The following is a 27,679-nucleotide window of genomic DNA, read 5'->3' as shown; positions in this document are numbered from 1 at the left end:
CCTCCATGTGTCTCACCATGTCCTTTCTGTGACCCCTCGGACAAGGAGGCCCATAACAGGTGAGAGTGCCAGAAGATTGGAGGCAGCTTCCCTGGCCTGCGAGTGGAGCAGAGGATGATGGAGATAGTGGGCGAGGATGAGGAAAGGGCAGTGTCTGAAACGGAGGCTGGCATATGGCAAGCAATGCAAAGTTGACATCCCTGTAGCAAGTTAAGTCACTGATCCCCCACAGACCACTCCATCCCAGTATCTCATCATGTCTCTTGTCTTGCAGGATCACCAATAGATGTAGCTGCACCATTCAGGTTTGCTTCCCCCCACCCCCCGCCCCCCAGTCACATCCCCAGTACACTCTGTCATGGTCACTGTTGTCACCTGCACCCTCCACCGTCGCAGAGACTATCACCTCGGTGGGGCATTTTAATGAAGAGGCTCCTCGATCACCTTCTAGTGTGCACGTCACACATGCTGCAGCACATTGGGTTGATGCAGAGACACCCCTGGGAGCTGGGCAGTTGGAGGGCTACCCGATCCCAGGGAACAGCTGTAGTCCAGATCGGTATTGCATTTCTGGCAAGTATCATCCTATCACTGGTAGAGATGCTGACACAGAACATGACAGTGGCTGGAGCTCACTCCAGCCTCACCTCCGTCCCACGTAGTAGCCAAGGGGCCATTGAGCACTCAGAGGGAGGAGGCAAGGAAGCGGCCAATTCCTTTCCTTCCCTCAGGGTTCCGAATCATCCCCACCTCACACCAGCATATCTGATGGGCAGCAGGCAGAACAAGGTGGCACATCACCACCTGTGACACCCAAAAGTCGGCCGGGCCCATTCAGGACCAGGCCCTCCAGAAGAAATCTGCCAGATCAGAGGGCGAGACACACAGCAGGACGCCTCCACGTCTGATGCACTGTCTGGGGTAACACCTCGAAGGAACGCGACAACACGTAAAATAAGAAAGTTAGAGAACACTAACTGCATGGGGGTAACACATAGGTGATAGTCAGGGGTCTACAGTCCATTAAACATGGTTGCACCAACAGTCCGACCTGCCTCTAACTCTGTCTAATGGGTGTTGGGGTTGTGCTGGGCATGGGTGCAGAGGGTGTTCTGGGTGGGGATGTGTGGGGATTGGGTGGGGGAGGGTCAGGGGATGTGAGGGTGATGCTGGATAATGGGTATCGGGTGCAGCTGTGGATGATGTGCACCTGGTGGTCACACATCAACTGCACATTTTGGAGTGGAACCCCTTCCTCTTGATGAAGAGCTCCCTTGAAGAACTGGAGCTCATAGGGGGATATGTGGGAATTTGATAAGCCTCTGCACGTGGGGCATGCCAGCGATGGCAGCAAATCTTGCTGCCTGGATATCCTGTTGGGCCTGGTCCAGACTGAAGTTTATATAGTCTGCTGCCTGGGTGCATAGCGATCCATCATATTGTGGATGCATCTGTGCGCGGACAACTGCGCGATCCCACACTGGTACCTGCACGTGCCCTGGAAAGAGCCAGAGGCATAAAAGTTCAGGGCAACTATCATCTTGGTGGCCACCGGGAGCGGGTGTCCTCCTCCAAACCCCTGTGGTGACATTTGAACCACCACCTGACAAAGTATCAGTGGTTATCCAAAGTCTTCAGAGGCACAAGCATTCAGGCATCTCCTCGAAGCACAGGTGCGAATGGTATATACGTGCCCTGATGCAGCTTCACACTTCCCTTGCAACCTGCTGGGCAGCCAATACTTGAGCTTCACAGCCTGGCCCCTGCTCTTCTGGGAAACCTCCTCTTGTGCAGGGTCCTCCCTGTGAAGGCCCTGCTTCTCCAGCCTCCGTGCATCAACAACGGCAGCTCTGGCTAGAAAGACAGCAAGCATTCCTTGCTGTACTCTGAAATTCTTTCTCGACAGGAGGAAAGAAAGAGAAGACATGTAAGGAAGGTGAATGTTGCTTTGCTATCCAAAGCCACCAGTTTACATGGTCACCCTCAGTTGTGCAACTGTGCCCCCTCAACACATTCTCCCCCAACTCCACCCCACTCCATCACTCATCCGGGTCCCTTGATATGTTGTCGTCCACATTGCACCCAGCCCCATCTGTGAATGACCATGGACCTATAAGGTGGGGAGTCTCTATCCTCACCATCCATCCCTATCAGCAGGGGTAATGATGGCTGCACAACCCGGTCAGCAATAGGCTCTGTGGCCTCTGTCCTGTTTCGTCCAGTGGGGTGTACTATGAATCTCCTCACGGGGTGGGCTGTGTTTTATCCCACCAGCCACCAGGATTGGGCCTGGTTGTGCGGTGGAGAAAGTCATCGTATGCGACCAATCTCCTCTATGCTTGGAGGCTTGTGTGTGACCATGTCCTACAGATGGGGGTGAGCGAGGGAAGTGTGTGTCTGCTGGGAGCTGAGCTGCAGTGTGATTTGGGTCCCGGGTGTAACGCACAAGTTGTGACAACCTGACCCCATGGATGGGAGCAGGGACGCAGTGGGCAGGCAGGATTGGTGGTCCTGCGGGGTGGGCTAGCTGATAGCTTTTTTTAAATCAATTTAGAGTAGCAAATTATTTGTTTTCCAATTAAGGGGCCATTTGGCATGGCAAATCCACCTATCTGGCACATCACTGGGTTGTGGGGGTGAAACCCACCCAGAAACTGGGAGAACATGCAAACTCCACACGGACGGCGACCCGGGGCTGAGATCGAACCCGGGTCCAGCAGTGCTAACCACTGCACCAACGTGCTGATAGTGTCACTGGTGAAGCCTCATAGAGCCATAGGGTCATAGAATTTTATAGCACGGAAAGAGGTCTTCCGGCCCAACAAGTCCACGTGGCGATCAAGCACCTAACTATTTTAATCCCATTGTCCAACACTTGGTCCATAGCCTTGTATACTGTGGCATTTCAACTGCTCATCCAAATACTCCTTAAAGATTGTGAAGCTTCCCGCCTGTACCACCCTTTCAGGCAGTGAATTCTAGATTCCCACCGCCCTCTGGGTGAAAATGTTTTTCCCCACATCTCCTCGAAACCTCTTGCCCTCTACCCTGAGAGGGACAGTGTGTCAGAGAGGGTGCCAAAGGCCATCACGCGTGTGGCTTTTGCTTGGGGTGAGCTCTGCTATTCTCCTGATCCCCTGCAATGGGGCTGCACTTCTGGTGAGTGCACTGAGAAGTGTCAGCACCTGGTGTGTTACTGATTGAGCTTGGCTGCGCCCATCTCATTGATGGGTCAGCTGGGGTCTGAGGATTTGCAGAGGGGTGGCCTGGGTTGGTTGCCAGGTGACCAGATGCTCTGTGAACATTTACAGGACACAGTGAGTCGTCAGCAGAGTGAACAACCGGAGGCCTGTAAGAAGTATTAATAGTGAGTTTAAAACACATACTGCAGTAAGGCTGGTTTGAGCCAGGACCACCCCGAACCTGAAGGGACACAGAACATAGAACAGTACAGGCCCTTCGGCCCTCGATGTTGTGCCGAGCCATGATCACCCTACTCAAACCCATGTATCCACCCTATACCCGTAACCCAACAAGCCCCTACTTAACCTTACTTTTTTAGGACACTACGGGCAATTTAGAATGGCCAATCCACCTAACCCGCACATCTTTGGACTGTGGGAGGAAACCGGAGCACCCGGAGGAAACCCACGCACACACGGGGAGGACGTGCAGACTCCGCACAGACAGTGACCCAGCCGGGAATCGAACCTGGGACCCTGGAGCTGTGAAGCATTTATGCTAACCACCATGCTATCGTGCTGCCCACTATGGACTTGGCACCAAATCATTGTTACTTCTCCCCTGGCACAGGCAGCCAACCCCCCATCCCACCCGGCAATTATGGAAATTTGGAGAGTTTTTAATCATTCTCTTATCCTCTCCCTCAACAGCCGTTGTCCTTAGGCCCTACTTGTAAATACTTGCACCAATTCGCACCAACGTGACCTCCGCCTAAAAAGGACAGATTAGGTTCCGATTAGATTAAAATTTATTGTCACATGTACCGGGGTACAATAAAAAAATATTGTTCTGTGTACAGTCCAGGCAGATCGCTCCATACGTGAGAACATAGAACATACAATAAATACATGAAAATACATAAACATTAACAGCAGGTGAGGTTTACGGTATATAGTGCTACAACTGTCGAGAAAATGCGTAGAGAGATCAGTTCAGTCCATAAGATTAGTTCCGTCCTTAAGAGGGTCATTCAGGAGTCTAGTAACGAGTGAGGAAGAAGCTGTTTTTAAATCTATTGGTGTGTGTTCACAAACTTTTGTACCTTCTGTCCAATGGAAGAGGTTGGAAGAGAGAACAACCTGGGTGGGAGGGTTCTCTGGTTATGCTGCCCGCTTTCCCAAGGATGATCAGACATGTGTTCTTGATTTTTGTACCAAAAAGACGATAGTCTTTATTGTACTTAAACCGGTCCAAGTAAACTGCTCCAATTCTCTCACTTGCACACACAAACTGCAGAGTGGGAAGGACAGACTGAGTAATTGAGAATCAAATAAAATTAAAGGTGTCCATGGCTGTTCAAGGTTGATGACTCGACTGGTTTCATGCTGAACTCTATTGTCCTGCTGCCTTCACACAGCAAACCTACTGTTTTTGGTGTTGAGGTTATTCAAAGCTCTGGATGGATGATTGATCTGTGCTGCTGGACACAGTAGAACTGGGTTGGGTTCCTTTTCGAATCTTTGTATGTTGCATGTGGATAGTCAAAATCAGCGGGCAGGGTTCAAAAATTTACAGCTTGGATGGAGAGAAAGAAAGAGAGAGAGAGTGAGACAGTGCAGGCTAGAGGGTAAGGATCCCACAAGATGAAAGTCTTGCTTTCTCAGTTGCAAAGGAAACTAGTGTGAAAATGCAAAAACTGGTTGGTTTGACACAAGACCATCTCTCTCAAACTGCTCAGTGACCCAAGTATGGTCATGCCCGTGCATTCCAATTGTATCTTGCCTGGGAATTACTTCCTTAGCCGGGGTCCCATTCTCCAAGTGTTTATGCCAAATGATTTGGCTCTACCCTGTTGACTATCCAGCTGGCTGTCTGGACCTTTCCCTACTTGGATAGGATACCTTCATTCACCTTTTTCATTGCACTTGTTCCTGGTGCTTATTCCTTTCGGATAAGTTGCCTGAATTTCAGAGGTCTTGCAACATATGAGGAACAGTGATGCAAATGTCCAGAGATCTTTGACTGTAAGTCCAAGTCACTAGAATGTGGCTTTAGTATTTTTCAAATATCAATTATCTGTTTCCAGCCAGTAAATTCAAAAATATATTTTTTATATATAAAGCATGGTTTCACAACAATTATGTATCTAGTGTAGCACCCAAAATAGTCACGGCATCCTCCAGAGATACATTTTTCTCATTTAGATCAAGTTCATAATCAGCAGCACAATTGGTTTAATTTTCTGCAAAAGCTGCATTGCAGCTTGTCATATGTTGCTGCAACTTCTCCGTAATTCCCATAATATTAAGAACAGCATCGGTGCATTTAGTTCTAATTTTCTATTTGGTTTAACGTTAATGCTCATTCCCTGGCTGTCCCATTTTGCAGCCTGAATCTACACTCGTACTGGCTGCATATTGGTGCCTTACATTCTTTAGCCTTAAGCTACCAGAGGAGGAGTCTCCATTTATTTACCATGCTCACCAACTCCAAATGACTGATGAGCCCTTCAATGTGCCTCGATGCCGTAAGGCCACCAATTTCAGTATTATTTCAGGTTTTTTTAAATCTCAATTAAGCAGTAGCTTCCCTCTGAAAATGGTAAATTCATTGATTAAGCAGGGATATATGCATATTATTGTCTTAAACCCCTACCTGATGGCTGATACATATAATCACCAACCCGAATAGCTGTCGTGACATAGTAACTTGCCTTAATCTAAACTCCAGTGGATAAAAGTAGGAGAAGGTTTACCTATTTCTTTTTAAAACTCTGCATCAGCATGGCTGCCAATGCATTGCGCCCAAGGCACTGAATTAATTATTCTCGTCAGTGATATGGAGACATGTTCATTTGGTCGTCTGCCGAGACGCTCACCCTGTTTATTTGTCAGAATTCTGACAATGTATGTCAGAAGACACATGGGATAGAACACACACTGTTCCCTTCTTTGTGCTGGGGGAGGGAGTTTTAAAAAAATCACAGAATTCTATGAATCCCTACAGTGCAGAAGGAGGCCATTCGCTCTATCGAGTCTGCACAGAAATAGCATCCTACCTCCCCCCCCCCCCCCCCCCCCCCCCCCCCCCGCCCTTTGGATATCTAAGGGACAATCTTAGCATGGCCAATCCACCTAACCTGGACATCTTTGGACTGTGGGAGGTAACCGGAGGAAACCCAAGCATGCACAGGGAGAAAGTGCAAACTCCTCACAGACAGTCATCTGAGGTCAGAATCGAACCCGGGCCCCTGGCACTGTGAAGCAGGAGTGCCATCATGTGCCACCATGCTGTCCCAGCTTACGTTGCAAAGTAAGTAGGTATGTAACACAGAATGTGTTTTGCATGTCTACATATTGGAGTGAGATGGACGTAAGATTTGCATCTTACAAAAGGTATGGGTTGTTTGCAACATGAGTGATGCATGGAGAAATGGGTTATTGTACCTCCTGATCGTTCGAGTAGCAATGTTACTTGCAAAGAACGGCGTGTGTCACATGAATCTCCATTTCCTTCAGTTTACACTGCAAAATGGTTTGAGCGTGGTCATCTTGAAATACAGGAGGGGCAAGTCGAGCTCGAGCCGTGCTGGGTAATATGTGGGGTCCTAGGGCTGGTTTAGCTCAGTGGGCTAGACAGCTGGTTTGTAATGCAGAACAAAGCCAGCAGCGCGGGTTCAATTCCGGAACAGACGGCGGAATGTGGTAACGAGGGGCTTTTCACAGTAACTTCATAGTTGCGACAATAAAAGATTATTATTATAGTCAATCTCTAATTTTGTTTTCCCACTTAATATGATTAATTTACTATTTATTGAAAGTTATTTTGATAGGAAATAAAAAAAACATGCTTCATGAGAAGAGCTAAGAACTGTGGAGACTGGAGATCAGAAATAGCAGGCGAAAGCACTGGGAATAGTCAGCAAGCCAGCCAGTCATCGTGGAGGGAGAAACGGTTAGTGTTTCAGGTCAATAGCCATTCATCAGAACTGAAAAGAGGCCTGTAATCGATTTTACGCAAGAGGGTCAGGGGAGTTCTGGGGTGGGGAGGAGGGGGCACCGGGAGGTGTGAAGGAAAAAGGAAACAAAGATCTGTGATAGGATGGAAGGCAGGAGGGATTGAGGCCTGGCTCGTCACAGAATCTGGAAGACTCGGCAGACCTTGGAAAATGGAGGCCAAGACCTGATTTTCCCCATCAAACTCAGACCTCACCTCTGGGGGTGGGTGGGGGTGGTGGTGGGTGGGGGGGTGGAGTGGTGGCAGGCGGTCATTAAGTCCACCCAATATTTCAGGTCAACGACTTTCCAATGTCCGACCAACATTGTTTCTCGGGAAAAGGCATGACCTTGTTTTCTGGTTGTGGTGAATGTGATTCACACCGGATTATAATCTGTATATACATGTGTCTATATTTTAAGTGCAATTGCACTACCTGACCACCAGGGGGAGTAGCTCTGGGAATGCTCGAGAATTGTACTGGGCTTCTCCCTTGGTTCCGCCCAGGACTCCTCCCTCTGGAGCTGCTGTATAAAGATCAGTGCCACATGGTCAGCCGGCCAGTTCACCGAAGGTTCAATGGCTAATAGGCTGGCTCTGTTGTGAGTATATTAAAACCACTATTCTAATCCTACAAGCACATGTCCGTAGAATTGTTGGTTCCAACACTGGTAGTCATTCTTCTCCACGACCTTTCATCATTCCACCTATTCCCCTTCTCTTACCCTGTGCTGACATGCACTCAGGGCAAAAATATAGTGTCCGGCATGTTGTTTAATTTTCTTTTTCTTTTAACTGCACACTTTTTAATTGAACTGCATAGCAGTAACCGGTTAATTTAATTTCGAACATATGCCTGGCCACATTCTTAGGGCCAATATTCAACACCTCGGCACCATTTTTACAGCTGTAAGACAGACATGTAAGTAGCACATTAGTGGGAAGCCTGTGCGTGAAATATGCTAGTACCGAGGCCACTAATAAATTAGGCTGGACATTGTTTTTCAAATGGCCAGCGTGGCTGCTTGAAATGAGCACAGGTCTTTTTTCTGTACTGGGCCCATTTCTGGGCCTGTTCACATAATTTTTGAAATTCTTATTTAAGCTCTGCAGCAGCCAAACAGCGACTTTCATTGCACCATTGGAGGTTAGGGAAGAAACCTGCGAGTCTAAATTTTAAGTTTAACTTACTTTCTATTAAGATCCAGGAAACCACACGGTATGGTTTTAACACAGGTCAACAGAGTTATGCGTTTGATCACAGATTCCAAAATCAAGTTGAAGTATCAGCTTTTAATAGCGAACAGTTTTGTAAAGTGCAATCGACTGTTAAAGTGATGCCCTGACCCTGACTATAACCATGTTATTAAAGTCCTTATTAAGGTCACAATAGATCTGCCTACTGGGGGAGAACTATTTACACAGTACAGACCTGTTGGGACAACTGACATGCCGGTTTCTGTCCAGGATTATTGTGAGTCCCAGCTGGGCGGGCCTCCGCCCATTGGCGGGGAAGGTCATATTCAATAAGTCCCACAGGGAGATCAATCAGGGTATCCCCGTGAGCCTCGTCGGGGTCATTACACTCCTTCCCCGTCAAGTCCAATAGATCTCCCTCTGCCACAAACTGAAGAGGCCTGCAGCCCGCAATCACGAGGTTCTGCTTCACCAAGTAGCATGTCTAGGTCAGTTGGCGCAGAATGGTTTGTAGACTGTCTTTTCATAGATATTCTCCAGAGGGCTATTGCCGGGATTTCACCCTGGGCACAGCATCAGTGCGGGCACCTCAGTGTCTATCTCTGAGCCGGAGTCATCATCGTTTTGTACGCCTTGGCAAAGGAGTAATTCTCGGGGAGGTGGAGATACAAATGTCCTTGATTGGGCATCTTCTGAGGCGGGTCCTCGTCTCTTCATGTTTGCACAAGGTCTTCCCTTGGGCCTTGACCTTGTATGATACGGTTTCTGTTTTCTCTAACACAGTCCCTGGCAGTCACTGAGTACCATCTCCAAAGCGGCCCCGGTTGAAAATTCCACCCCAGAATCCTATGGCCGTGTTACTATTGCTGCATGTCTTGCTATCCTGCCCAAATTTGGGAAAGTCAGGCTTATTTGACTTCTAAGGTACCAGTCCATCAGCAGCTCTGCTGGTGTTACTGCTGTCATGACATGTGACATGGTCCTGTGGTGAAAAAGCAATCTCACCAGTCCCTAGTCCAGGGAGCCCGTGGTTCGTTTCCACATGCTCTTCTTGCGTGTTTACAGCACCCGTTCGTTTGATGACGGGTAGTACGGAGCAGTCCGAATGCGCCTGATCCCATTCATATATTCGACTGTGGAGATCTCCTTGCTCATGAAGAGGTCCCTTGATCAGTGACCAGCGCCTTAGGAACACGTGGGTGCAAAACGAGCACCGTAATTTTCAATGGTGGCTTTCAATGTGGTGGAGGTCATCATATGTGCGTCTCACCACTTTGAAGGGGCGTCCATGAGGATTAGAAACATTGACCCCATGAAAGGCCCAGCAAAGTCCGCATGCAGCCTTACCCAGGAGCGCCCTGGCCATTCCCAGAGCTGAAGGAGGGAGTTTCTGGTGCTCTGGACACACTGGTTATCTTCTCATAACCTGCTTGATGTCCCCATCAATCCTTGGCTACCAGACATAACTTTGTGCCAGCACCTTCATTTTTGACGCCCCTGTGCAAGCCCAATAGCATGGTTTCCTGGTCTGGCTGCAGGGCGACCATACGGGCTCTCCATAGGAGGCTGTCGTCTTCAACGCTCGGCTCCTCCTGTTTCAGGACATAGGGCTGCAAGGCTGCTGAGAGATTCCCTGTAATCTGCCAAGCAGTAACATGTGGCGAGTTTCGTCAATGTGGGATCCATCTGTGTCCATGTGCGTATCTGTGTGGCTGCTCCCGGCAGAGTTTCCATAAGGTTTAAAATTTCCACAACTTTGTCTGCCGCCGGTGGAGATGGAGGGTCACAGGCAGCAGGAGACAGCTGAGAGCAGCAGCGGGTTGGCCAAGTTTAAAATAAACTTCCCATAACAATTTGCAAGTCCCAGGAAAGATAACAATTCCACGGTATTTCATGGAGTCGGGGCCCCTTTTATGGCCTGAACATTCTCCTCCACAGGGTGCAAGTCTTATCTGGGCTATATCCCAGGTATGTCACAGCCTTTAGCTTCGAGGACGCAATTGCCCCATTTTAGGCGGACGTCTACTTGGGAAAAGTGTCTGAGGACCTCCTCTGGATTGTCCATGTGCTCTTTTTCAGTGGTCCACATGATGAGTGCATCATCTAAACATACTGCCACTTTGGGTGGCCCCAGGAGGATGCCCTCCTTCACCCTTTGAAAAATTACTTCGGTGGAAGAGACCCCAAAGGGAAGGCGTGTGTATTTAAACAATCCCCGTGGACAGTTATAGTTGCATACTTCCACAATGCAGTGTCCAAGTCTAGCTGAAGATATGTGTGGCTCATATCCATTTTGGTGAATGAGCATGCCACAGCCAGATTTGCACACAAATCTTCTACCCACGGCGCATGGTAACAGTCCAGGTGGGAAGCTCTGTTTCCAGTCAGTTTATAATCCTGCAGAGGCGGACAGACCTGTCCAGCTTCATCACTAGGAATACAGCTGCGGCCCATTCTGCATATTGCAAAGGGCGTATGATGCCCAGCCTCTCCAGGGGCTGCAGCTCTACATCCATCTTTGTGAGCAAGATGTATAGGACTGGTTGGGCCTATGGGTCCACATAAATGTGTGCCTTGGCTGCTTTTATCTTGCCCAGACCCTGCTGGAATATGCCAAAGGTACTTTCCAAGGACCTCATGCAGGTTCCCAGCGCCCATTCAGAAATTGTGCTCCCAATCAAAATGGCATACTCGTACATCCACTCCTTACACCACGACCAAAGGTAGTCTTGCCATTTCTTACCCGTGGTCACCAGGGTCATGGTGGTTCCTATAATGTCTAGTGGTTCCAGAGTATACATTGCCAATCTGGCCTGGGTGTCATGCAAGGTTTAATGCTAGGTTTCCTGTGTGGAGCTGGAAGGAGGTCTGCTGACCGATGATGAAGACAGCTGCCCCGTGTCTATCTCCATCACTAGCAGGCGTCCATTCACCTGCAGTTAACTTGAACTGGCACCACCTGTGGCGACATGAGGAAGTTCACTTGCATCATGTTGTTCTCCTGACGTGGGGCTACGTGCAAAGCCCTGGGTCAAGGTGACCTCATCGTCTGTCCAGGGCGGTGTGCTCTCTGAGCCATGGTTGCCACGTGTTCTATGCCTACAGGCCTGGCAATGTTGCCGGAACTCCCCCTCATCCTCAGAGGATGTGTCCTGCTGGTCTGTGGTGGCCCCAGAACACTGAGACCAGACCGTGGTGTTGTGTCCTTGGTTGTTGTTTTGGAGGTGACGTGTCCATTCCAGCACTGCCCTGGGATGCCACTGGAGTCCGGAATGGAGGTCGAGCAACACAACGGACACTAATCCATGGAACCTTTGAGTTCCTGAACCTCTTTTTCTGAATTTTTGTGGGACAGGGCTAACTCAATGGCTCTTTTTAAGTCCAGCAAAGGCTCTGCCAACAGCTTCCTCTGTGTGACCATGTTATTAATTCTACACACGAGCTGATCTCGGAAAGGGATTTTCCAAACCCGCAATGCTCGACCAACCGTCGGAGTCGAGCCAAGAAATATCTAACTGACTCTCAGAGTCCCACCAGCAGTGGTGAACTGGTACCATTGCATAATTACTGACAGTTTTGTGTCATAATGGTTGCATCCCAGCCCTAGTAATTCATCAAATGATTTTGAATTCGAAGCAACTGGCTACGTGTCCCCCGCACCCCCAACACCCTTCCACCACCACCAAAGTCTCAGGATTAACCAATCCAAATGGCCAGCACCCCTGGCAGTGGCAAGATTTTCTTGGTGGGCACTGCTGAGACTGTAACCAATCCAAAGTAGAAGGTACAATGCATCCCAGGATGAAGTAAGCCCAGGCATTGGGCAGGAAGGGTTCAGCCAGCTGAGTGAGGGAGTTGAGGGAGTGGAGGTGATCTGTTTTGTAGAGTGGCCTGATAGGAATAAAGAGAGGGTACTATCTCAGGGGGTGCCCTTCAATGCGCAAAGGGACCACCCCCCACTTCCTATCCACCGTTTCAACAAAGTCTTTTTTTTAAATAAATTTACCAATTTTGTTTTCCAATTAAGGGGCAATTTAGCGTGGCCAATCCACCTAACCTACACATCTTTGGGTTGTGGGGGTGAAACCCACGCAGACATGGTGAGAATGTGCAAACTCTATATGGACAGTGACCCAGGGCCGAGAACCCGGGTCCTCAGTACCACAGTGCTACATGCCCCCCCTTGCTTTAAATACTACTGAACAGACACAGTCATTTCCGCCTGATTGGCCACGCCAACTCTATTATAATGTGAGCAGTGTATTATCAGGGGAGATTATCAGGGCAACTGACCCTTGATTATTTATTTAAATGTGGTGGGTGGGCTGCTGATTTTGGTACCTGCCCACCGACTGTGATATGGAGGTGAGGGGGGGGGGGGGTGGGTACTCACCATCTTTTAAGCGCCCCCCCCCCCCCCCCCCCACTCCCATCGTAAAAACACCCGGCGGGAGCACGTGAAATCCAACCCTAGGTTTCCCTGGCAATTAACATATGTTTGCTTCTCTCCAAAGTATATTGTGACGGTTCTCATACTCATCAACATGAGGAAGGTGGGGTAAGGGCTGCAATGGATACAGCAACGGAGCTGCAGGAAAGATTAATGATTTCAAATTCTGTTCAGGTAACTTTGGGCATCAGGTTAAACTCTCCATCAAATTTGGAAACATAAATAGTGTTTCTGCCATACACCTGGTAAAGATAGCTCAGTCAAACAGCATCATGAGGGAGGATATTCCTGGCCATTGTCTAACATCAGGTAGACAGCACAGAGTCTGAAAATCTAGCCTGGATGCCCATATGGCATTTTCTCAAATAATCTTACTTGTTCAATATATATTGAATTATTATTGACACATTTTCAGTGGTGCTGACAACACTTTGCTGTGATGTTTCATAGAGAGAGAGAGAGAGAGACACCAGGCAGGAACTCACGGCAAATCAAATTGATATCCTGAGGTTAACCGAATTAGGCTCTCTCAGGTTAAAAATGGATCGTCGATGATTTATTGGTCGGTGTGCTCTTTTGAACGTGTTATTTTTAAACAATTATTTATAGGCCTCGACAAGCGACTAAAAAGGATAATGTAACCAGGCAATCTCTTTGGAGTGTTTCCCCTTCTTAACATCTCAGATTGTTTACGGACCAAATGTGGGGTGTCCTTTTCGCATGGGCTTCTGTTGAATATTGGTACTTGATGCTGTTAATTAGCCAGTAAGGCAAGGGAAGCATCAAGTATAAAGGATAGGATGTTCAATACATGAATGACATTTAAAGTAGCTTATTGCTGAATCAGTAAGGGTCAGGTTATAGAATCATAGAATTTAAGGAAAGAAAAATGTATTTTCCCTTTACTTATTTGGGAAATAAAAGACCCATTTCCAATCTTACTTGTGTTAGTATAGTTTGTTTACGTCCAAATGTTGCAAGCATGGAATGTTTTGTTCAAGTGACCCATTTGTCGGGTGGGTGATGGTTGAACAAACCTACTGCTTTCCAAAGACAAGAAACCTTTTCAGGTCAGGCGTCGTCAGAATGAAGATTGGCAAGCTGCCCCCATTGACAAGCAGCTTGCTGATTAAGGCATTGGCGCTGGAGGACAGGAAATCCAAGTCTTCATCTAGGAAACTGGTGTGAAAGGGATCATTGAAACCTCAAGGACAGGCAGATTGTGGGGGTAGGGGAGGGGGTGGAGTATAGTAAAAGAAAAAAAAAACAGGAAGAACAACTTTTATGACCTCAGGATGACCCAACGCAATTTACAGCTAATTAAGTACTTTTAAATTTGTTGTCACAGTTTTCTTCCCAAGTCCGAATGTGGTTGTGACCAAAGAATCTGTTCTCGTTATGTTAATGGAGGCATAAATATTTGCCAGGACACCTGAAACACGCCCTTGCCCTTCTTCAAATAGTGTTGTTTAATATCTTTCATCCATCAGAAAGGGCAGATGGCATCGTGTCACTGAATGTTTCATATGAAAAATTCCATCTTTGCCAATGCAAACTGACATTAGTAATGCACTGGAGGGTCAGCATATAATCAGACTGGAATTTTCACTCCTTGGTCAGGTAGCACAGATTGGGGACAATTCCCACTCCGCAAAAGTAGCCAGGGAGAAAGAGCACCAGAAGATCATTTTTGCATTCCGTGATTCAGGACAAGCGACCCCACAATAAGTGCAGAAGTTACTGGTTATGGAGACAGACACAGAGGGTCGAGCTCACTGTTCTGGCGCTGTTTCAAGGTTTTCTTTGATAACAATCTTTGATAACAGGCATATAACAGCCTTCCATCCATCACCACTCACACTCCTCATCTACGCAAACACTTCCCATGCGCCCTCCATGTCAAACCACGTCACCCAGCCCCCAATTAGTTTGTACACTTTTTTGCATATATTCATATCCAAGTTTGACATCTTACCTCTCCCAAATGGCATCTTATCACTCCCATAAGACACTTGACCACCCAAAATGTGTCCCAGGCCGATATACAAAGGAGCACCCTCCCACTTGCTGTGACGACAGCAGATGTAAATTTCTGAGCAAACCAAATCCCAAAGGGAAGTTTGGTTTCTAGGCCATACCATGTTTTTGTACCGATCTCGGCAGCAAAATGTCCTGTAACAGTTTTGGAATTTAACAAGAAAAGAAAACTCAAGCACACAAGATTACAGTTACTCAGTTAAAATTTGTCCTCCAAAACATTCCCCAGGAGACTCCCTACTTGGTCAGACCCATAAGTAAACATCTTCAAGCAACAATCCCTTAAAAATGTTTAACCATAAAAGCCCATTAATATTATCCAAGGTATAATGCTGTAGCTTAAATAAAGTAGACCACATAATATCTCCCACTCTGCTGTGGAAATTCAAGACTTCAGAACAAAACTGCTCATTGAAGCCCAAGGCTTTATTGGCTTGATGGCTGATTCAAACTGCACCTTCTCCCAGCTCAGAGGCATTTCTAGGAGACCTTCCTCACATAGTTAACCACAAACCAGCCCAACATCTCTCGTTACTTATTGCTTTCCCCTTTCATCTTAAATTCCATTGTCCTCAGCACTCCTTTGAACTGAACTTTTCTGAAATATATAAATCTTTCATGTCTTTCCAAATGCCTCTATTTTTCAGAGCAAATAAATGTTCGTAACCTTCCTTTGTTCGTATAAATCCTTTGCAAGCAGTAAAATCTTTTACCTATTTACTTCTAAAACACTTGACTGTGGTTTCGTTACAAATTCATACATTTAGCAACTTCATTTTTTTTCATGTCTCAATTCTTCCAGACAAATCATCTCCATTAACCTTTTCCCTAAATTAAATAATTTGCACAAACAAAGCCTTCTTTTCAGAATAGCACAAAATATTAAAAGAAACATTCTCACTCCTTCCTAAAGGGTACCCCACCTCTCCAAAAGGACTTGATAGAGTTTAAATCTGCTCCAACCATGCCTAATCTAAATGCTGCATGCAACAAAAATCAGGCATGACTAAGGGTAGCTAACTTTTCAAAATGCAGACACGCAAATGCTGATCTGCACCCATTCCCAATCTGTTTTAGGGACAGGACTTCTGTAGTTCAGCCTCCTCTCCCCTTTCTCAACAACGATGGGGAGGCTCTCCGTTATCGTGAAAACTCAACTCTTGGTCTTCTAGTTGTGACTGGGTCTTAAACACACAGCTTAAACACTAGCGAAATAGCTCCAACAGTGATCAGGAGGACTCTTGCAGGAGTTTAGGAAGGGAACTCACCTAAATAATCCCACTTTGATGAGCGATATTATAATAAATTTATGAGACATTGGTTTTCCAGCTTACAGCAGGGTACAAGTTGGATACAATAGAGCAGAGTGGACATTATGTGTTGAGCTGCAACTGAAGTCCTCCATTGACCTCCCGTTGAGGTTACAACATGGAATTGATAGAACTTCTGAGGAATATTAGACTCCCTTAGTTTGCACCAAATTGGAACTTGAAAATTAAATGTTTCTTTGATCACATTCATTGACACCCTTAACCTTCTGCCAATAATCCCATTAAAATGAGTTACAAGGAGTTGAATTGCTTTCACCCTCTTAAATATGGGCATCAATGTCAATATGTTGAATAAAGGCATTCAAGAGGACATTGGATGCTTATTGGATTAGAAACAATGTGCAGGAGGACTTGGAAAAGGCAGGAGATTGACACTAAAGTCACAAGACTCGTTTGGAGAACCAGTGTCGACACAATCGGCCAAATGGCCTCTTTTGACCCATAACAATTCTGTGACTCTGTGAACAAAGAACTCATTACCCTTTTTTTTATTGGAGACCATCTAAACTATTTTGGTAAGGTGGAGTAAGAGATATATAACGTTTGGCTGCTGTTGAACCATGATGAACGAGGTGCTGTGTATTTAGCAAGGATTTTAGCATCCCAGGTCCTAACTTCTGCATGGGTTGCAAATTGCGCCAGCTTGGCAAAAAAATTGCTTCAGCAATTGAATTGAATTTTGTTAACCACTTCAGATATTTAATGAAAATTATGCTGGTTAAAAATAACATATCAAAGCTTTCTGCATTTTCTTACTACTTCCAAATGGTAACTCGTGCATATGGGTTTCAATAGAGGTAAATATGATTCTTAAGGAAAAAGAGAAGGCTAACCTGGAATGTTGCATTCACAATTACCAATGTTGTGTAATTTATTTTGCATTTGTTCTTTCACAGGATGTGGGCATCACTGGTTAGGCCAGCATTTATTGCCAATCCCTAATTGCCTTCAAGAAAGTGGTGATGAGCTATCTTCTCCAACTGTTGTAGCTCATGTGGTGTAGTAGATACACCCCAAGTGCAATTACAAAGAGAGTTCCAAGAATTTGACGAAGCAAAAGCCTTGGAATAGAGATATAGTTCCAAGTTAGGAATCGCATGTGGCTTGGAGGGGAACCTTCAGGTTTTATGGGATGTGAATGTCAATGGCTGGCCAGCATTTATTGCCCGTCCCTAACTTCCCTCCATTTCAGAGGGTATTTAAGACTCAATCACATTGCTGTGGATCTGAAGCCAGGTTTACTTCCCCAAAGGATGTCAGTGAACCTGATGGCCTTTTACAATAATCAACAATTATTTTATGGTCACCATTAGACTTTTTAATTCCAGGTTTTTATTGAATTCATCGGCCATGGTAGAATTTCAGCTCAGGCCCCCAGATCTTGTTCTGGGTCTGTGTATTGCTAGTCCAGCGATAATTCCACTTTGTCATGAATCTTCTGTCCTGTCCTACTAAATGGCAGTCATGGGTTGGGAAATTACTGCGGAAGGAGCCTTGGTGAGTTGCTGCAGTGCATCTTGTAGATGATGCACACTGCTACCACTGTGCATTGGTCACGGAGGGAGTGAATGTTTGTGAAAGGCGTGCCAATCAAACTGGTTGGTTTTTCTGGATGGCGTTGAGCTTCATGAGTATTGTTTGAGATTCACTCGTCCAAGAAAGTGGAGAGTTTTCCAGCACACTGCGGACTGAGACATTGCAAATGGTGCATAGCTCTGGAGAGTCATGAAGTGAGCCACGCATCACACAATTCCCAACCTCTGACCTGCTCTTGTAGCCATAGTATTTATATACTTCATCCAGTTCCATTGCTGGTCAATAGTAACCCTCAGGATGTTGATAATAGGGTCTCAGTGATGTTAACAGCATTGAATAAGAACATAAGAAATAGGAGCAGACATAAGCCGTTCACACCTTGAAGCTGGTTCTGCCATTGAATGAGATCATGGTTAATCTCCTACTTCATTTTCCTGCACTATGCATGGATCCCTTGATATTTTTATTATGGTCTCTATCAAAACCTCTCAATCTCAGTCTTGAAAATTCTTAACGTCTGAGCCTCTCCAATCCTTTGGGGACAGAGTATTCCAAAGATTCACTACCCTCTGAGTGAAGAGATTTCTCCTAATCTCAGTCCTAAATGGTTTCCTCCTTATTCTGAGACTGTTTCCCCTGGTTGTAGACCTTCCAGCCAGGGGGAAACATCCTTTCTGCAACTACCCTGCCGAGCCCTGTAAGAAATGTGTATGTTTGAATGAGATCAACTCTCAGTCTTCTAAACCCCAGAGAATAAAGTCCCAGTCTTTCCCCTTGGGACAATCTCTCCATCCCAGGGAATAATTTAGTGAACCTTCATTGCACTCCCTCTGTATATCTTTCCTTCGGTAAAGAGACCAAAACTGTACACAATGCTCCAGATGCAGTTTCACCACGGGTCTGTATAATCGCAATAAGATATCTTTACCCCAAGATTCAAAACATTATGTAACAAAGGCCAACATATAATTCCTTTCTGAATTGCTTGCTCTGCTTGCATGTTAGCTTTTCAATGACTCATGAACAAGTCCTTTTGAAGTTCAACACTTCTCACCATTTAAGAAATACTCTGTATTTCTGTGTTTCCAACCATCTCCACATTCCATCTGCCAAATTTTACCCACTCATTTAACCTCTCCAAATTCCATTGAAGCGCTTTTACATCTTGTTCACAAATCACACTTCCACCTAGTTTTGAGTCATCTGCAAACTTGGAAAAATTACATATTGCCCATCATTTAAAAAAAATAAATTTAGCGTACCCAATTATTTTTTCCAATTAAGGGGCAATTTAGTGTGGCCAATCCACCTATCCTGCACATCTTTTGGGTTGTGGGGGCGAAACCCACGCAGACACGGGGAGAATGTGCAAACTCCACACGGACAGTGACCCAGGGCCGGGATTCAAACCCGGGTTCTCAGCGCTGTAGGCAACAATACTAACCACTGTGCCACCGTGCTGCCCTATATTGCCCATCATTGATGGCGAGTGTGAATAGCTCGGCCCAAGCACTGATCCTAGAAGACAATCTTTGAGGACAATCTGACAGAAGAGTTAATCAAAGTAATATGGATAATATTAAGCAGATCATTCAACATGTTTTCTCTCATTAATAACTTATCACTTAGTCACATCCTGCCAACTTGAAAGTGGCTTATTTATTCTTACCCTCTGTTTTTATTGCAATTCGCAAACTGCCACAACCGGTAAATAGCAGACGCCATTTCCCTGGCCCTACACCCATCCCTGGAGCATCTCGACAACAAGGACTCCTATGTCAGACGCCTATTCATTGACTACAGCTCCTCCTTAATCACCATAATCCCAGCCAAGCTCATATCAAAGCTCCAAAACCTCGGACTTGGATCCTCGAGTTCCTGACCCATAGACCACAATCAGTACGGATAAACAACAGCACCTCCTCCACAATGGTCTTCAATACTGGGGGCCCGCAAGGCTGCATACTTAGCCCCCTATTATAATCCCTATACACACAAGAGTATGTGGCAAAACCTGGCTCCGACTCCATTTACAAATTTGCTGATGACTCAATTGTCGTGGGTCGGATTCAAACAATGATGAGTCAGAGTACAGGAGGGAGTTAGAGAACCTAGTAGCATGGTATAATGACAACAATCTCTCTCTCAATGTCAGCAAAACTAAGGAGATGGTCATTGACTTCCGTAAGTGAAGTATCGTATGTCCTGTCTCCATCACCGGTGCCGAAGTGGAGATGGTTAACAGCTTTAAATTCCTAGGTGTGCACATCATACATGTCGATGCTACGAACATGAAAGCACAACAGTACCTATACTTCCTTAGGAAACTAAGGAAATTCAGCATACTGAATCGACTCTTATCAAATGTACAGGTGCACTACAGAAAGCATGCTACCTGGCTGCATCACAATTGGTATGGCAACTGCTCGGCCCAAGACCATAACAAACTACAGAGTCATGAACAAAGCCCAGTTCATCACGTGAACCCGCCTCCCACCCATTGACTCTGTCTACACCTCCCTCTGCCTTGGGAAAGTGGGCAGCATAATTAAAGACCTCTCCAACCTGGGTTATTCTCTATTCCAACCTCTTCCATTGGGACGGAGATACAGTCTGAGAACACGCACAAACAGTTTCAAAAACAGCTTCTTTCCTGCTGTTACCAGACTGCTGAATGATGCTGTTATGGACTGAACTGATCTCTCTACGAATCTTCTCTACTGAGTAGCACTGCACTCTGCATGTTTCACCTCATGTCTATGTATCTATATTGTGTATTTGTGGTATATCTACGTTTTTCGTGTATGGAACTATTTGCCTAGACTGTATACAGAACAATACATTTCACTGTACTTCGGTACAGGTGACAATAAATCTATATCTAATTTTCTTTTCTTTAACCAGTTCTCATCTGTGTCAGTATATTATCCCCAATCGCATGTGCTCTGATTTAGTTTATTAATGTCTTGTGTGGTATCTTGTCAAAAATCTAAATGTGCCGCATCCTCTAGATGTCAAGGATAGATGGTTAGATTCTGACTTGTTGGAGATGGTCAACACCTGCAACTTGTACGCGGTTAATGCTATTTGCCACTTATCATTCCAAGCCTGAATGGTTTCAGGTCTTGCTGCATATGGACGTGGACTGCTTCAGTATCTTATAATAATAATCTTTATTGTCACAAGTAGGCTTACATTAACACTGCACTGAAGTTACTGTGAAAAACCCCTAGTCGCCACATTCCGGCTCCTGTTCGGGTACACAGAGGGAGAATTCAGAATGTCCAAATTACCTAACAGCACGTCTGTGGGAAGAAACCAGAGCACCCGGAGAAAACCCACGCAGACACGGGGAGAATGTGCAGACTCCACACAGACAGTGACCCAAGCCGGGAATCGTACCTGGGATCCTGGCGCTGTGAAACAACAGTGCTAACCACTCATAGACGTTGTGAATGATGCTGAACATTATGCTATCATCAACAAACCCCGACACTTCCTGCCTTATGAAGGAGGGAAGATCATTGATGAAGCAGCTGAAGCTGGTTTGAACTAAGACATGGCCCTGAGGAACTCCTGTAGTGATGTTCTGGGAGTGAGATGAATGACCTCCAACAACCACAAACACCTCCCTTTGTGCTAGATATGACTCCAACCAGAGGAGATTTTCCCCCTGCTTCCCATTGACTTAAGTTTTGTTGAGGGTCCTTGATATCACACTTAGTCATATGTTCCCTTGATGTCACGGGCATGAGTGAGAAAAGCGAACTCAATAAAGATACCTGGATGTATTTTTTCAGAGAGGACAATCAAGAATTGTGCAAGATAGCAGGACTCATTGAATAAAACAACAGAGAGATGCTACAATGGAAATTATGAATATAATCTTTAATCTGCAGACTGGATTTTCTTGGGCGATGCCATCTGATTCTGGAGTGAACCAGAGTGGGCATGAAATGAAAATGAGCCGGATATCCATTCAGTCAGTCCTCAGACACCAGCTGCCACTTATAGAACTGCCTGCCAGAAGAGTCAGCCAAAGGAACATGGATTACACCCACCCATATTTCGGTAGCAATACTCGAATTATAGGACAATGGCAAAAACAAATTATTCAACTTATTTCCTCTCATTAACAACTTAGCAACAGTGGAGTTCAGGAATATTGTTTCATTCCTCGAATCCAGCGTTACCAAGGCAGCACAGCAGCATGATCCATAGAATCCATAGAATCTCTACAGTGCAGAAGGAGGCCACTTGGCCCACCAAGTCCACCCTTCACCCCTTCCCCCCCACCCCCGAAAGAGCACTCCACCCAGGCCTACAACCCCGCCTCGTCCCCGCAACATAACGCTGCGATCATGGCCAATCCACCCAAATCTGCATATCTCTGGACACCAAGATGGAAATCAGCATGGCCAATCCACCTAAGCTGCTTTGGACTGTCAGGGGAAACAGGAGCACCCGGAAGAAACCTATGCTGACATCGCAAAGAGGGGTTCAACAAATTAAAGGCTTGTGTTACTTATGTTGTTAATTACAGTGGACAGCAGGAGAGATTTGAAATATATAATACAAATTCAATGTTTAATCAGCACTTCTGATGTGACTAATACCAGGTGACTGCAGAAATAACTCTGGGAGGCCATCAATAGGATTACACAGGCCTGACCCCAAAATATCTACTGGGTTGAGCTCAGTGGCATAAAGATTTATCTGCCGCAAATCCCTGTCATATTATCCACTCCTGTATGTAATGAAGTGCAGACAGGCAGTGATTGACACACAGGATGACCAGTAAGCACACAGCACAGTACAGCCAATCACCAGACAGGACACTACCACTATAAAGGCAGAGGGCACTAGGTTTTCTGCTCTCTGGACCCAGCCACCGAAACAGTTAGAGTCCATGAGCTAGCCAGTGCAAACACCATACGGTAGCTAGTAAGTCTGGTCAGGCTAGTACTAGGTCTCCAGTCAGTTCAGTATCGTGTCACCCCACAGCTGATCATGTATATTAGTTATAACGTTGAATAAAATCATGTTAGATCTTCTCCAGTGTTAGAGGTCTGTCTCTCGCCGCACTGCATCAAGTGCAGCCCACGGCGAACCAACCTGCCAAACACATCAGACTCCACCAAATAAATCAGAACCTTAACTCATAATTGGATTTTTGATTCTTGCAACATTATAATGGAAGTTCAGATCACAATAACGAAACATTCCGAGCCTGAACAAAATTAAAATAGCTTGTGACTCAATGCATGTTTTATGATAGCCACTTGGAAACTTTCATCAGTTGAGACTATGAACAATTAAGGTTGCATGTACAGTACAATCGTTGTGTCAGTGATTAGTGAAGCCTATGTTTGTAGTGTAAATTGATCCTTAATCATAGCTTCCTGGCTCCCCAGCTTTGCATTGGTCCCCAAAAGATGTGCTGGGGAAACACTTGGGAAGTTTCCACGTAAGGGTTTACCCGGCAATTGTCCAGAAATGCTATCTTCCTCTGGAAAATTGAGCTGAGAGGGGAACCATCCAACAGTAGCGATTTACTTTCGCTTCAGGCCGTTCGGCCAGTTTTAGAAGGAAAAAAAGCACTTCTAACTCCAAAGTATTTATTTTAAACACCCAAACCGACCCCATACGGGACATACCCCACACCCCCAACCTCCAAGACATCTCCCACAGCACCACAACTCGCTACGTCCCAAGGGACTCCTCAGAACTGCCAACCCCCGATCACCCTGCGGTAGCTCCACACCGCCCCCACAACCAAATACCTCTGCCCTGACCTGACCTGACACTCCCCCTCGACCAAGATACAGGCTCGACTGTCATCCCATCGACCAGAACGACCACCCCTCCACACCTTGTTTAATATCAACATCTGACACCCCACCCCCTGCGCTCGATGCCCCCCCCCCCACACACACTCCCCACCCAACCCCAGACTGGCAAACAATACCCCCCGGACAGTCCCGGCTTGACACCCACCGCTGATTGCCACTCTGAGGAAGTTACAGGCTCATCTCTTTGCTCACTCCTGTCAACCCTCAGTCTACGATTACATATGCACTCACTCCTTTGGCTCATCTATTCTGTCAAATTATTTTCATTGCAGCTTTTTCCAAAATGCAAATTAAATCCCTTGACGTTCCCTCCATTTAAATTTTCAAAACATGCCTTTGTTCCCCAACTTTAACCTATCGAAAAGGTTACCCTCTGGATAACGTCACAGATCTCCTTGGAATGCATCACGTCTTAACCTCTCAACATGCTCTTAGCATTTTGTTCCTTCATTCATGCTCTGCGGCACTTCTGCACTTGCAACACTAATGACATTTTTTTCTTGCAATTTATTAACCTCAAAGGCTATTCAGAATACCAAAGCAACTTCCTGAAATGTAGTGGGAGGAAAGAATTGTCAGAAAGTTGAATATTAACTCATGGAATTAAAATATATCATAACTATTATTATCATCATTATTGATATTATTATCATTTGTTCATGGGATGTGGGCAGTGTTGGCGAGGCCAGCATTTATGTTCATCCCAAATTGCCCTTGAGAAGAGTAATTATTATTATAAATATGAAAATTATTATGAAGTCTGTCACTGAAGAGTACTAACTTTGGCCCACAGATCATGAGGAAAATGCCCTTGAGGCAGCAGCATGCCCTCCCACTGGCTGACTTGCCAGATTTGGTGACCACAGCCAATTATGACAATTATATTATACAGTCTGTGTGTTTTCCTCATGTGCAGGAATCACTGTGGCTACCTCTTTAGAGGTGAGAAAGGGAAAGGTTTAAATTACAAGTCTAGTCTCACGAGGTTCTTGGTGTTGGAGAGGCTACTGCAGTCATCCCATCGACCTCCGGGCTCCTGGGTTTGGGGGCATCTATGTGTGGCGCACGACAGATGTCACAGGGCAGCACGGTGGCACAGTGATCAGCAATGCTGCCTCACAACTCCAGGGACCCGGGTTCAATTCCCGCCTCACGTGTAGTTTGCACTTTCACCCTGTGACTGCGTGGGTTTTCTCCGGGTGATCCCGTTTGCTCCGACAGTCCTAAGATATGCAGGTTGGGTGGATTGGCCATGTTAAATTGCTCCTCAGTGTCCAAAAGGTTAGGTGGGTTTATGGAGATGGGATGGACACATGGGCTTAAGTAGGGTGCTCTTTCCAAGGGCCGGTGCAGACTCCATGGGCCGAATGGCCTCCTTTTGCATTGGTAATGTGGCGACGAGGGGCTTTTCACAGTAACTTCATTGCAGTGTTAATTTATGCCTACTTGTGACAAGAAAGATTATTATAAAGGTTATCATTAAAAAAAGTTTTAAAAATAATGAAACACCCAATTGACCCAAGCATATACCTGAGAAATCAATCATATTAAAATTGCAATGGATCAGAGATACTTTTCCCAGTCCTTTAGGGATGGATTGGGAGAGGGGAATGCTGGCAAAATGGCACTGAAATGCCAGAACGCATCAGGTGGTATATAATTTTGACAACAGTTGGAAATATAGAATTAACCCCACCCACCTGAAGCCTCAATGGCCAATATGGCCATATTCACCTCTAATGGCATTTTACCAGTGGGTGAAGGCTCTGCTGTCATATGGGGAACCTACAGAAAGACCCTGGAGGCAACCAGTGGACATCAAGGGGGTCTTTTGTTGGGCACCCTTTTACCCACAGAAAAACACCTGTGGCAGCAATCCCTTTCACCTGTGACAGTGGGATCCATGTCGGCGCTGCAAGATCGACTCCAGAGAGAGGAATTTGCTGCATTTTAATTTTTAACCACCCAAACACCCACACATGCACAATTGGCACTTGTCGGCTGAAAGAAAGAAAACATTTTTCAGGAACTCACTCACCATATTATGATGGGGATGTTGGGTCTGAATGAAACCCCTCAACTTGTTTCATATTATTACATGACCCCAGCTCCTGATGGAATTGGCAACAGATACCTTACATTTTTCCATTAAAATTATTGATCGGTCCAGGTCCCCAGAAATTGAGAATCTGCTAAATTGTGGCGCCTTTGACAAGAACAGGAGGCTTTGAAATTAAATAATATCGCAGGAATGAGAGAACACATATTGGACAAGAGGCTGTCTCTTTGTTCTCATCCCCTTGCCATTCCTCAAAGTGAAAGCTGCCAGGTTGCCACTGCCAAGGCTCAGGGCATGAAGTGGGGAGGGGGGATAAATGACGGGCATTGAGGGGGAGACTGAAGGGTAATATGATAAGGACTGGGGGGGAGGAGCTGAAGGGAGAGACTGAGGGGAGGGGGGAGCCACACCATCTATCCAGGTTGGAGCTGCAGCAACATTCCGAGATCAATCTCTCAAGTGTAGGACCAGTCAGAGAAATTAGGTCCCACCCTTTACAGGTCCAGTGAGAACGCCAATGTTCCATTCAATGGCACATGGGGTTCGCTTCTAGCGTCAGTGGGAATCTCTCCGGTTTTCCCGCTGGTGGGAGCTGGCGGGAGAATCGTGCCCAAGATGTGACTCTGCCCCTGACTCATTCCATCTGCTGCTGAAGCCCTCTCCCATGCTTTTGTTACCTCTGGCCTTGATTATCCCAAATTTCTCCTGGAAAGCCTTCAATCTATCACCCTCCATGAACCTGAGTTCATCCAAAATTCTGCTATAGTATCAGATTCCCAGATCAATTCCTGCTTCCCCATCTCACCTGTGCTCCTTGGCTTCAGAAGTAAGTGGGAAACCCTCAATTATAGATTCTCGTCCTTGTACCTTCATCGCAGTACTATTCTCTCCTCCTTAAAGATGCTGCTTCAAACCTACCTCTCTATTTCAGCTTTTAGTAACCTGCACAACCGGTGTTGACAATTGCTGGCATGACACTGACCCAAGGCCCAAGATTGTCACTGGATGCCAGGCCACAGGTGAGTGATGGCATGAGTCTTCCATCAAGGCAATGCCTCTGAGGTAAACGAGAGAAGGCCTTGCATAGATGTGCTCGCAGTAACAATGACATTCGAATAAATAGCAGGGAAGTAAGAATTTTTCAAAAAAATGTAAGAAAGGACTCAACATCGAAATTACATTTACTAAGCCTTGCTCAGGTTTTATCAATCTTTTTTTCGAGCTTATCTACAAATTTGACCTCTCCAATAGGATCTCTCATATATTTAGCTGATATATGGTATACCTTCCATTCTTGTGAACTCAGGACTTCCATTGATCATGATCTTCTTCCAGTCATCCATCTCTGGCATTCATTCTATGCCATCTATTTTGGCAGGAAAAAGGTGATGGCCCATAACATCCGTGTATCAGCAGGAAGCCATGGCCTACCGACACGGAAGTGGAAAAGTGCCCACTTATCAGTGCTTAAAAACTGTGACGAACTTTCCAACTCCAGCAACAGCCTTGGGCCTGCGTCGGGACACTCTAAGTAGGCCCCAGCACCGCGCAGTTTGAATGTAGCCACGCCTCCTTGTGACAGGAAAACTAAGGGAACACCCATTGACTTCAGGGATTTAAACCAAAGGTTTTAATTCCTTTTACTAAATATTTTTATCAGTTTTTGCAAAATTTTTCACACAAATTACGTGACACAGATTTAACTAATATTTAACAATCCCGCCCTCAAGCAGAAAACAATTAATTAACAATTATTTAATTAAGTGAGGTATGAACGGACACCATCTTTTGCGAATCCCCTCCGCATTCTCTCTTATGCTAAATTTAAGTTTCACCAGGCTAAGAAACTCCATTCAGTCTCCCAGCCATACTGCTGCACAGGATGGAGCAACTGACCGCCAAACCAATAGGATCCGCCTTCTCTCCACCAGCGAGGCAATGGCTAAGGGAGCTCCAGCGAATCTGACACTCCAAATACAACCCCTAAGGAGCTGAGTTCCAGGTCCAACTGTAACACTTTTGAGATGGTGCTGAAGAA

The sequence above is a fragment of the Scyliorhinus canicula genome, chromosome 14 (assembly GCF_902713615.1).
Source record: "Scyliorhinus canicula chromosome 14, sScyCan1.1, whole genome shotgun sequence".
Taxonomy (NCBI): Eukaryota; Metazoa; Chordata; class Chondrichthyes; order Carcharhiniformes; family Scyliorhinidae; genus Scyliorhinus; species Scyliorhinus canicula.
This window is presented reverse-complemented; position numbering follows the sequence as displayed.